Source organism: Salvelinus fontinalis, chromosome 10 (genome assembly GCF_029448725.1).
Source record: "Salvelinus fontinalis isolate EN_2023a chromosome 10, ASM2944872v1, whole genome shotgun sequence".
NCBI classification, from domain to species: domain Eukaryota; kingdom Metazoa; phylum Chordata; class Actinopteri; order Salmoniformes; family Salmonidae; genus Salvelinus; species Salvelinus fontinalis.
This window is the reverse complement of record NC_074674.1, coordinates 44,194,739-44,203,038: the sequence shown is the minus strand read 5'-3', so window position 1 is coordinate 44,203,038 and position 8,300 is coordinate 44,194,739. Positions and strand designations below refer to the sequence as shown.

The following is an 8,300-nucleotide window of genomic DNA, read 5'->3' as shown; positions in this document are numbered from 1 at the left end:
GAGAGAGGGATGGATGGGGGAGAGAGTGAGGGATGGGGGAGAGAGGGAGTGATGGGGGAGAGAGGGATGGATGGGGGGAGAGAGGGAGGGATGGGGGGAGAGAGGGAGTGATGGGGGAGAGAGGGATGGATGGGGGGAGAGAGGGAGGGATGGGGGAGAGAGGGAGGGATGGGGGAGAGAGGGAGGGATGGAGGAGAGAGGGATGGATGGGGAGAGAGGGATGGATGGGGGGAGAGAGGGAGTGATGGGGGAGAGAGGGATGGATGGGGGAGAGGGAGGGATGGGGGAGAGAGGGAGTGATGGGGGAGAGAGGGATGGATGGGGAGAGAGGGGATGGATGGGGGGAGAGAGAGAGGGATGGGGGAGAGAGGGAGTGATGGGGGAGAGAGGGAGTGATGGGGGAGAGAGGGATGGATGGGGAGAGAGGGATGGATGGGGGAGAGAGTGAGGGATGGGGGGAGAGAGGGAGTGATGGGGAGAGAGGGATGGATGGGGGAGAGAGGGAGGGATGGGGAGAGAGGGAGTGATGGGGGAGAGAGGGATGGATGGGGGAGAGAGGGAGGGATGGGGGAGAGAGGGAGGGATGGGGAGAGAGGGAGGGATGGAGGAGAGAGGGATGGATGGGGAGAGAGGGATGGATGGGGGAGAGAGGGATGGATGGGGGAGAGAGGGAGGGATGGGGGAGAGAGGGATGGATGGGGGAGAGAGGGATGGAAGGGGGAGAGGGGGGGAGACAGACAACTGAACCACTCTACTATGGATACTACTTTATGGTTTGTATAAAGACAGGGAGACACAGGGAGGCAGGACAGAGGGATAAATATACAGAGGGGGTATATATATATAGAGAGAGATTGTTTTAGAGAGAGAGAGAGATAGTTCTAGGGAGAGAGAGGTCAGACAGAGGGGGGATATATATATAGAGAGAGATAGTTTTAGAGAGAGAGAGAGAGAGAGATAGTTCTAGGGAGAGAGAGGTCAGACAGAGGGGGGATATATATATATAGAGAGATAGTTTTAGGGAGAGAGGTCAGACAGAGGGGATATATATATATGTATATATATATATATACATATATATGTATATAGAGAGTTTTAGAGAGAGAGAGAGATAGTTTTAGAGAGTGAGAGAGAGAGAGAGATAGTTCTAGGGACAGAGAGGTCAGACAGAGGGGGATATAAATATAGAGAGAGATAGTTTTAGGGAGAGAGAGGTCAGACAGAGGGGATATATATATATGTATATATATATATATATATATATATATACATATATATGTATATAGAGAGTTTTAGAGAGAGAGAGAGATAGTTTTAGAGAGAGAGAGAGAGAGAGAGAGAGAGAGATAGTTCTAGGGAGAGAGAGGTCAGACAGAGGGGATATATATTTATATATATATATATATATATATATATATATATATATATATATGTATATAGAGAGTTTTAGAGAGAGAGAGAGATAGTTTTAGAGAGAGAGAGAGAGAGAGATAGTTCTGGGGAGAGAGAGGTCAGACAGAGGGGATATATATATATATATATAATATATATATATATATATATATATATATATATATGTATATATATATATATATGTATATAGAGAGTTTTAGAGAGAGAGAGAGAGAGAGAGAGATAGTTCTAGGGAGAGAGAGAGAGAGAGATAGTTCTAGGGAGAGAGAGAGAGAGAGAGATAGTTCTAGGGAGAGAGAGAGATAGTCCTAGGGAGAGAGAGAGATAGTTCTGGGGAGAGAGAGGTCAGACAGAGGGGATATATATATGTATATAGAGAGTTTTAGAGAGAGAGAGAGAGATAGTTTTAGGGAGAGAGAGAGATCGTTCTAGGGAGAGAGAGGTCAGACAGAGGGGATATATATATATATATGTATATAGAGAGTTTTAGAGAGAGAGAGAGAGAGAGAGTTCTAGGGAGAGAGATAGAGAGATAGATAGTTCTAGGGAGAGAGAGATAGTTCTAGGGAGAGAGAGGTCAGACAGAGGGGGGATATATATAGAGAGAGATAGTTCTAGGGAGAGAGAGGTCAGACAGAGAGGGGATATATATAGAGAGAGATAGTTCTAGGGAGAGAGAGGTCAGACAGAGGGGGGATATATATATAGATAGAGAGAGTTCTAGGGAGAGAGAGAGAGAGATAGATAGTTCTAGGGAGAGAGAGATAGTTCTAGGGAGAGAGAGGTCAGACAGAGAGGGGATATATATAGAGAGAGATAGTTCTAGGGAGAGAGAGGTCAGACAGAGAGGGGATATATATAGAGAGAGATAGTTCTAGGGAGAGAGAGGTCAGACAGAGGGGATATATATATATATAGAGAGAGATAGTTCTAGGGAGAGAGAGGTCAGACAGAGGGGGGATATATATAGAGAGAGATAGTTCTAGGGAGAGAGAGATCAGAGAGAGGGGATATATATATATAGAGAGAGATAGTTCTAGGGAGAGAGAGGTCAGACAGAGGGGATATATATATGTATATACATATATATATATATATATATACATATATATGTATATAGAGAGTTTTAGAGAGAGAGAGATAGTTTTAGAGAGAGAGAGAGATAGCTCTCTCTCTCTCTCTGTCTCTTTCTCTCTCTGTTGTATCTCCCTTTCTCTCTGTCTTCATCTCTCACTGTGTGTTTCCAAAGTCCTAACCCCCCATTGTGTCATTAGTAAGCCTGTAGAAAGACATGGGGTGAATCCTCAACATATTTAATGGCTCAGCAAAGCGCTTCTCTAGTTGGAACTACAGTACTAAATCTCTACTCTGTTACAGTACTAAATCTCTACTCTGTTACAGTACTAAATCTCTACTCTGTTACAGTACTAAATCTCTACTCTGTTACAGTACTAAATCTCTACTCTGTTACAGTACTAAATCTCTACTCTGTTACAGTACTATATATCTACTCTGTTACAGTACTATATCTCTACTCTGTTACAGTACTATATCTCTACTCTGTTACAGTACTATATCTCTACTCTGTTACAGTACTATATCTCTACTCTGTTACAGTACTATATCTCTACTCTGTTACAGTACTATATCTCTACTCTGTTACAGTACTATATCTCTACTCTGTTACAGTACTATATATCTCTACTCTGTTACAGTACTATATATCTCTACTCTATTACAGTACTATATCTACAATGTTATAGTACTATATCTCTACTCTGTTACAGTACTATATCTCTACTCTGTTACAGTACTATATCCATTCTACTATCAGAGAGGAGTTAGTTAATATGACTCCATTCTACTACCAGAGATGAGTTAGTTAATATGACTCCATTTTACTATCAGAGATGAGTTAGTTAATATGACTCCATTCTACTACCAGGGAGGAGTTAGTTAATATGACTCCATTCTACTATCAGAGAGGAGTTAGTTAATATGACTCCATTCTACTATCAGAGATGAGTTAGTTAATATGACTCCATTCTACTACCAGAGAGGAGTTAGTTAATATGACTCCATTCTACTATCAGAGAGGAGTTAGTTAATATGACTCCATTCTACTACCAGGGAGGAGTTAGTTAATATGACTCCATTCTACTATCAGAGGGGAGTTAGTTAATATGATTCCATTCTACTATCAGAGAGGAGTTAGTTAATATGACTCCATTCTACTATCAGAGAGGAGTTAGTTAATATGACTCCATTCTACTATCAGAGAGGAGTTAGTTAATATGACTCCATTCTACTATCAGAGAGGAGTTAGTTAATATGACTCCATTCTACTATCAGAGAGGAGTTAGTTAATATGACTCCATTTTACTATCAGAGAGGAGTTAGTTAATGACTCCATTCTACTATCAGAGATGAGTTAGTTAATGACTCCATTCTACTATCAGAGAGGAGTTAGTTAATATGACTCCATTCTACTATCAGAGAGGAGTTAGTTAATATGACTCCATTCTACTATCAGAGAGGAGTTAGTTAATATGACTCCATTCTACTATCAGAGAGGAGTTAGTTAATATGACTCCATTCTACTATCAGAGAGGAGTTAGTTAATATGACTCCATTCTACTATCAGAGAGGAGTTAGTTACTATGACTCCATTCTACTATCAGAGAGGAGTTAGTTAATATGACTCCATTCTACTACCAGGGAGGAGTTAGTTAATGTGACTCCATTCTACTATCAGAGAGGAGTTAGTTACTATGACTCCATTCTACTATCAGAGAGGAGTTAGTTAATATGACTCCATTCTACTACCAGGGAGGAGTTAGTTAATATGACTCCATTCTACTATCAGAGAGGAGTTAGTTAATATGACTCCATTCTACTATCAGAGAGGAGTTAGTTAATATGACTCCATTCTACTATCAGAGAGGAGTTAGTTAATATGACTCCATTCTACTATCAGAGAGGAGTTAGTTAATATGACTCCATTCTACTATCAGAGAGGAGTTAGTTACTATGACTCCATTCTACTATCAGAGAGGAGTTAGTTAATATGACTCCATTCTACTATCAGAGAGGAGTTAGTTAATATGACTCCATTCTACTATCAGAGAGGAGTTATCTACTATGACTCCATTCTACTATCAGAGAGGAGTTAGTTAATATGACTCCATTCTACTATCAGAGAGGAGTTAGTTACTATGACTCCATTCTACTATCAGAGAGGAGTTAGTTAATATGACTCCATTCTACTATCAGAGAGGAGTTAGTTAATATGACTCCATTCTACTATCAGAGAGGAGTTAGTTACTATGACTCCATTCTACTATCAGAGAGGAGTTAGTTAATATGACTCCATTCTACTATCAGAGAGGAGTTAGTTAATATGACTCCATTCTACTATCAGAGAGGAGTTAGTTAATATGACTCCATTCTACTATCAGAGAGGAGTTAGTTAATATGACTCCATTCTACTATCAGAGAGGAGTTAGTTAATATGACTCCATTCTACTATCAGAGATGAGTTAGTTACTATGACTCCATTCTACTATCAGAGAGGAGTTAGTTAATATGACTCCATTCTACTATCAGAGAGGAGTTAGTTAATATGACTCCATTCTACTATCAGAGAGGAGTTAGTTAATATGACTCCATTCTACTATCAGAGAGGAGTTAGTTAATATGACTCCATTCTACTATCAGAGAGGAGTTAGTTAATATGACTCCATTCTACTACCAGAGAGGAGTTAGTTAATTTGACTCCATTCTACTATCAGAGAGGAGTTAGTTACTATGACTCCATTCTACTATCAGAGAGGAGTTAGTTACTATGACTCCATTCTACTATCAGAGAGGAGTTAGTTAATATGACTCCATTCTACTACCAGGGAGGAGTTAGTTAATATGACTCCATTCTACTATCAGAGAGGAGTTAGTTACTATGACTCCATTCTACTATCAGAGAGGAGTTAGTTAATATGACTCCATTCTACTACCAGGGAGGAGTTAGTTAATATGACTCCATTCTACTATCAGAGGGGAGTTAGTTAATATGACTCCATTCTACTATCAGAGAGGAGTTAGTTAATATGACTCCATTCTACTATCAGAGAGGAGTTAGTTAATATGACTCCATTCTACTATCAGAGAGGAGTTAGTTAATATGACTCCATTCTACGATCAGAGAGGAGTTAGTTAATATGACTCCATTCTACTATCAGAGAGGAGTTAGTTACTATGACTCCATTCTACTATCAGAGAGGAGTTAGTTAATATGACTCCATTCTACTATCAGAGAGGAGTTAGTTAATATGACTCCATTCTACTATCAGAGAGGAGTTAGTTACTATGACTCCATTCTACTATCAGAGAGGAGTTAGTTAATATGACTCCATTCTACTATCAGAGAGGAGTTAGTTAATATGACTCCATTCTACTATCAGAGAGGAGTTAGTTAATATGACTCCATTCTACTATCAGAGAGGAGTTAGTTAATATGACTCCATTCTACTATCAGAGAGGAGTTAGTTAATATGACTCCATTCTACTATCAGAGAGGAGTTAGTTAATATGACTCCATTCTACTATCAGAGAGGAGTTAGTTAATATGACTCCATTCTACTATCAGAGAGGAGTTAGTTAATATGACTCCATTCTACTATCAGAGAGGAGTTAGTTAATATGACTCCATTCTACTATCAGAGATGAGTTAGTTACTATGACTCCATTCTACTATCAGAGAGGAGTTAGTTAATATGACTCCATTCTACTACCAGAGAGGAGTTAGTTAATTTGACTCCATTCTACTATCAGAGAGGAGTTAGTTACTATGACTCCATTCTACTACCAGGGAGGAGTTAGTTAATATGACTCCATTCTACTATCAGAGAGGAGTTAGTTAATATGACTCCATTCTACTATCAGAGAGGAGTTAGTTAATATGACTCCATTCTACTATCAGAGAGGAGTTAGTTAATATGACTCCATTCTACTATCAGAGAGGAGTTAGTTAATATGACTCCATTCTACTATCAGAGAGGAGTTAGTTACTATGACTCCATTCTACTATCAGAGAGGAGTTAGTTAATATGACTCCATTCTACTACCAGGGAGGAGTTAGTTAATATGACTCCAATCTACTATCAGAGAGGAGTTAGTTACTATGACTCCATTCTACTATCAGAGAGGAGTTAGTTAATACAACTCCATTCTACTACCAGGGAGGAGTTAGTTAATATGACTCCATTCTACTATCAGAGGGGAGTTAGTTAATATGACTCCATTCTACTATCAGAGAGGAGTTAGTTAATATGACTCCATTCTACTATCAGAGAGGAGTTAGTTAATATGACTCCATTCTACTATCAGAGAGGAGTTAGTTAATATGACTCCATTCTACTATCAGAGAGGAGTTAGTTAATATGACTCCATTCTACTATCAGAGAGGAGTTAGTTACTATGACTCCATTCTACTATCAGAGAGGAGTTAGTTAATATGACTCCATTCTACTATCAGAGAGGAGTTAGTTAATATGACCCCATTCTACTATCAGAGAGGAGTTAGTTAATATGACTCCATTCTACTATCAGAGAGGAGTTAGTTACTATGACTCCATTTTACTATCAGAGAGGAGTTAGTTAATATGACTCCATTCTACTATCAGAGAGGAGTTAGTTAATATGACTCCATTCTACTATCAGAGAGGAGTTAGTTAATATGACTCCATTCTACTATCAGAGAGGAGTTAGTTAATATGACTCCATTCTACTATCAGAGAGGAGTTAGTTAATATGACTCCATTCTACTATCAGAGAGGAGTTAGTTACTATGACTCCATTCTACTATCAGAGAGGAGTTAGTTAATATGACTCCATTCTACTATCAGAGAGGAGTTAGTTAATATGACTCCATTCTACTATCAGAGATGAGTTAGTTACTATGACTCCATTCTACTATCAGAGAGGAGTTAGTTAATATGACTCCATTCTACTATCAGAGAGGAGTTAGTTAATATGACTCCATTCTACTATCAGAGAGGAGTTAGTTAATATGACTCCATTCTACTATCAGAGAGGAGTTAGTTAATATGACTCCATTCTATCAGAGAGGAGTTAGTTAATACAACTCCATTCTACTATCAGAGAGGAGTTAGTTAATATGACTCCATTCTACTATCAGAGAGGAGTTAGTTAATATGACTCCATTCTACTATCAGAGAGGAGTTAGTTAATATGACTCCATTCTACTATCAGAGAGGAGTTAGTTAATATGACTCCATTCTACTATCAGAGAGGAGTTAGTTACTATGACTCCATTCTACTATCAGAGAGGAGTTAGTTAATATGACTCCATTCTACTATCAGAGAGGAGTTAGTTAATATGACTCCATTCTACTATCAGAGAGGAGTTAGTTAATATGACTCCATTCTACTATCAGAGAGGAGTTAGTTAATATGACTCCATTCTACTACCAGGGAGGAGTTAGTTACTATGACTCCATTCTACTATCAGAGAGGAGTTAGTTAATATGACTCCATTCTACTATCAGAGAGGAGTTAGTTAATATGACTCCATTCTACTATCAGAGAGGAGTTAGTTAATATGACTCCATTCTACTATCAGAGAGGAGTTAGTTAATATGACTCCATTCTACTATCAGAGAGGAGTTAGTTAATATGACTCCATTCTACTATCAGAGATGAGTTAGTTACTATGACTCCATTCTACTATCAGAGAGGAGTTAGTTAATATGACTCCATTCTACTACCAGAGAGGAGTTAGTTAATTTGACTCCATTCTACTATCAGAGAGGAGTTAGTTACTATGACTCCATTCTACTACCAGGGAGGAGTTAGTTAATATGACTCCATTC

The 8,300-nt window shown here is 38.8% G+C and overlaps 1 protein-coding gene across 1 annotated transcript in view; it reads left to right on the top strand.

Annotated features, from left to right (window-relative positions):
* Window positions 1-8,300, top strand: part of LOC129863301 (neurobeachin-like) — a 228,369-nt gene that overhangs the window by 155,553 nt on the left and 64,516 nt on the right. The gene's annotated exons all lie outside the window — the stretch shown is intronic.